At 35.1% G+C, this 4581-nt stretch overlaps 1 long non-coding RNA gene and 1 pseudogene across 2 annotated transcripts; both read right to left on the minus strand.

The window, feature by feature from the left end:
* Window positions 1–780: 780 nt before the first annotated feature.
* On the minus strand, window positions 781–2708 carry LOC145556100 (thymidylate kinase-like; annotated as a pseudogene). The gene is made up of 4 exons (XR_014091740.1): window positions 2434–2708; window positions 1972–2083; window positions 1567–1626; window positions 781–1164 (listed from the first exon to the last, which is right to left on the minus strand). The product of XR_014091740.1 is annotated as a thymidylate kinase-like (transcript).
* A 1044-nt stretch (window positions 2709–3752) lies between these two features.
* Window positions 3753–4274, minus strand: LOC145556101 (uncharacterized). The gene is made up of 3 exons (XR_014091741.1): window positions 4073–4274; window positions 3937–3985; window positions 3753–3836 (listed from the first exon to the last, which is right to left on the minus strand). It is a non-coding gene; the product is annotated as an uncharacterized LOC145556101 (long non-coding RNA).
* Window positions 4275–4581: the final 307 nt, after the last annotated feature.

Here is a 4581-nt window from a genome sequence, read left to right on the forward strand (position 1 = left end):
CATTATGTCGGTGCTTTTACTGCTTTTGAACCATTATGTCGGTGCCTTTGCTATGAGCCAATCACTAGTAGAAAAAGGCTCATTTGCGTCGCTCATTTATAGTGTATTTGCGTCGCTTCTATGAGCGACGCAACTGCTCGCGACGCAAATGAATTTTAAGTCATTTGCGTCGCTCCTAGGCGCGACGCAAATAAGAGTCATTTGCGTCGCTCCTTTATAAAGGAACGACGCAAATGACTTTTTTGATAAACTTATTTTTTGTCATTTGCGTCGCTCCTTTATAAATAAGCGACGCAAATGACTCTTCTGACAAACTTATTTTTTGTTATTTGCGTCAATCTTTTATAAAGGAGCGACGCAAATAACTCTTCAGATAAACTTATTTTTGGTTATTTGCGTCACTCCTTTATAAAAGAGCGACGCAAATGACTTTTCTGATAAACTTATTTTTAGTCATTTGCGTCGCCCCTTTATAAACAAGCGACGCAAATGACTCTTCAGATAAACTTTTTTTGTTATTTGCGTCGCTCCTTTATAAACAAGCGACACAAATGACTCTTCCAATAAACTTATTTTTTGTTATTTGCGTCACTTGTTTATATAGGAGTGACGCAAATGACTGAGTAGACAATACAAAACTGCTATATTTGCGTCACTTGTTTGTTTAATGAGTGACGCAAATGAGGTGAATTTTTTTTTTTTTTAATTATAATATAATAATTGCCTTGTATATGTTTGTAGTACCTGTTTTCCTAGGTATAAAGTAATATGCTAACGCTAATATAATTGAAATTAAAATGCAATATTATTGAATAATGCAAATGTAAATTTCGGCAGAGTCTCCTTTGTAATTTGGCCTACCCATAAAATTTCCAAACCATGTTTCTTAACCAAATCAACGTATAATACAACTCCAACTTCTAGACTTAAACTTAAAGGTAGAAGTACCTCAACAGCTCAACCTAGAGTTCAAAACGTGGTAACTACTGATTACTGACTATAGTATACAATTTCGCCCAAGCGAGCAAGAGGCATATGGCAGCTTGCCTATTGTGACCAGAAGTGAGACAGAGCCCTTCCATTTTTGCAGGCCGCAACACACTCAAGCACATATTCTCTGAGCTTCTTCTGGACTTCTTCCATTGGCAAGCAGGCATCAACCATCTGTTATCATTCAGCATCGTATGAAAATCTAGATGGCATTATTACGGAATTTGATGAAACAGCAACTATCTCACAGAATCTAGTTAAAAAACATAATTTACAAAAATAAAAAGAACATTGCAAGAAACTGGAACATGTTTAAGTAAAAGAAAATTAGTATAACCTGCACAACATAATATTGCAGGCATCACTATAATGACACTATGCAAGATAAAGTCACCACTGTCAAATCTATTAACCTTACAGCGTTACCAAAATTGTATGATGCAAGCTATGAAAAAACTAAGATTTGGTTTAACAGCCATGTCTCAGATCTTACCAAATAAATGGTACGCCCCATAAATTCTTATCAGTGAAACTAAAGGCAAAATTCCTATCATGCCTATTTGAATGAAAGTATACCTCTGGTGATATATCAAGGTATAAGACCATGTCTGGAGCCAGCAATCCTATCTCTGGTGCCTGCACAAAGAGAATTGTGATCATATTGCGACTAAATAGAGATATGCCTGAGTGAACTGGTTGATTACTAAGAGTTGGAATCTTCAAAGCAAGTTGTCAACATACATCACACTCACTCGAAGATGGGTTTTCAACAACTGTAATTACTATATATTATTTCCTTATATCAGCCATTCTCTCTTTACATAATGCTTCATAGAATGCCATTGTTACCACACCAAAAGAGTTAAACAATACTTTTAATCCTTACACTTTCACAAGTCATGGGATTATGAAAAGTCAGTAACCAATTTTATAGAACATTCAACAGTCACTTAAACAGAGATTGTGGTGATAACATTTTACCTTACACCAATCAAAATCAAGGCCTTTGGCAGAAGAGAAAGCCACACCGGAGTATGAATAACGATCTATAATGAGGGTAGTCCCAGATTTCAACTTTTCTTCCATCATGGATCTGTAATTGTAGATGACAAAGTCAACAACTAAACAAGCATATCACCAAAAAAACAGATTCATGAAGAAGTAAAGTTTACAACTTTAAATCACATTCTGAACTCCTTTCCCAATATACTTGTATATATTTCAAAATCTCAGGGGAATAAAGACAGTTTTTTAAAAGTAATCTATCATAATTCCAACTACAATCTCCAGAATGTAATATAACCGAGAACGAATTACCCAAATTAACCAATAAATAACAACATAGAAAGGAATTAGATTCAGCTAAACACAACATCAAACACATGGTATGCAACTCACAAATTATGTATAAAAAAACAATCATAAAAAGAAAAAAGAAACAACCTTTTCTCCCAACGATTAGCACTGAACAAAAGATGAATAGTATGATCATCAAAATTAGATTGATTGGAAAGATAAGCAGAGATCATCTGCCCAACAGCAGTATTTCGATCCGGAAACCGCCATAACTCAGCAGAACACCCAATACTTTGCAAGTGAGAGAGAAGCTGAATACACTGAGAGCTCTTTCCACTTCGATCTAACCCTTCTAATACAACCAAAGCACCTCTTGATTATAGACTGACCTGTGAAAGAGGGTTCATATTTAAGCCAGGGTGATTACAACCCTAACAGTCATGCAAATCGGACTTGGAAATGAGTATGTGAGGTTGCTCTCTCTCTCTCTCGGGGGAAAGAGAGTTGTTGAGCTAAAAGACAGAATGAAAAATAGTTACTCTAGCAATGCTTCACAAGATCAAAATCATGAATGATATTATAAACAATGGTCATGAATGATATTTGGGCTATGAAACTCATGTTTAGAGCAAGGATAGGTTTGAAGCTGATAAAAATTAACCTATACACAATTCTATTTGATGGTTGTCAACTAGACCAAAACCTAATGCAGAGGAAAATCTTAGCAAAATTGAAGTTTTACTGGCCAATATTCGCACAAACTATTGGCCATCAAATCAAAGCATCATGCTTCCCTAGAATGTAAGGTGTGTGTACTACATAGACGGTTCTTGTATAATGCAAAGTACTTGTTTCGGTATAAGGATAAAAAGAAAAGGTATTAGGCATGAATTTTGAAAGAAAAATCATGAATAACAACTAACTTAATCAAATTCATCATTTCTTGTACTGATACATAATCCCAATCCCAAATTGTAGCATGCAGAAAAAACATCAAAAATCTTTTTTCCATCCAAAACAATGACATTTATAGATTAAGTTCCGGAATTACAAAATCAGGAGGAGAACTATAATAATTACATAAAAAGCACTCCCTACTCCAAACACAAAACAAAAACAAAACCCTCAACCTCGTCCATACAACATGACATACACAAGGTCGCACAACAAGAGGTATTGTATCGACTACGAAGACAAGCTGCTTTCATACTTTCACAATCTACATTTTACATAGCAAAAAAGATTGGCACAAACAATAACAGTATGACAACTACATGAAAACATTCACATTCGCAACCTAAACCGCCCCCATAAGGTGATCAGTCTAGGGAAAAACACACTCAAACAACACAAATTCCAGCTAAAATCCTCAACTCAGCAAAGAAAACACAAATTCCAGCTGAAATCATCAACTTAACCAATAAAAACACAAATTTTTATCTAATTGAGCTTTATCTAACAACTACCTCTTTCGCGGCAGTAGCATAGCCGTGAGATCCGAAAGCTGGAGCAGATGGTCCAGAATTCCTGTGAATTTGACGCCCTAGCACCTGAATAACATCACAACAACATCAATTTCCATCAATTCAAAAATCACACAAACATTTTAAAAAATTACAATCAATTCAAGAAATTGTTCTAAAATTTTACCGAAACACCACCACGAACAGCTTTTCGCCGCGCAATCCCTAACATATTTCTACAACCAAAAAAAAATTCAACGCAATTAATTTTGAAATATTTTCTAATACCTGATTTTGAAAATTCAAAAATCAAAAATTCATACAACAAAAATTCGGATCTAAATTTTTGACTGAAATTCGAACAAAAATTATTTATGACTGAAATGGGACGAATTTCTTAGGGTATATTGCGTCGCTGCCAAAAACCCTAGAAATCCCCCCACGAAATCCCCCAATCGAACTTGAAGACCGAAATTGAATTTTTTGGGGCTTTTAGGGTTCGAATTTGTATGCTTTTGAGTTGATTTTTTGCTCGAAATAGGGGATTTTTGGTCGGAAACAATCAATTTTTCTGGGTTTAAGGCTTCGAATTTCTTAGGGTTTTTGGTCTAAATTTTTGCTTGAAATTGCTCGAATTTGCAGCCGATTATGGGTCTTCGACTTCACTGGGATTTCAGATGTTAAATTTGCTGGGGAAACGCAAGTTTTTGGCCGAATTTGTTGGATTTCAGAGACAAATTTGTGGGTGTTTTGCTGTAGAAATTCGCTGGAATTTAAGAACTCTTGTTTTTTTTTTCTTTTTGTATAGTGAATGTAGGTACCTGATGAAAAA

The sequence above is a fragment of the Chenopodium album genome, chromosome 8, assembly GCF_948465745.1.
Source record: "Chenopodium album chromosome 8, dcCheAlbu1.1, whole genome shotgun sequence".
NCBI classification, from domain to species: Eukaryota; Viridiplantae; Streptophyta; class Magnoliopsida; order Caryophyllales; family Amaranthaceae; genus Chenopodium; species Chenopodium album.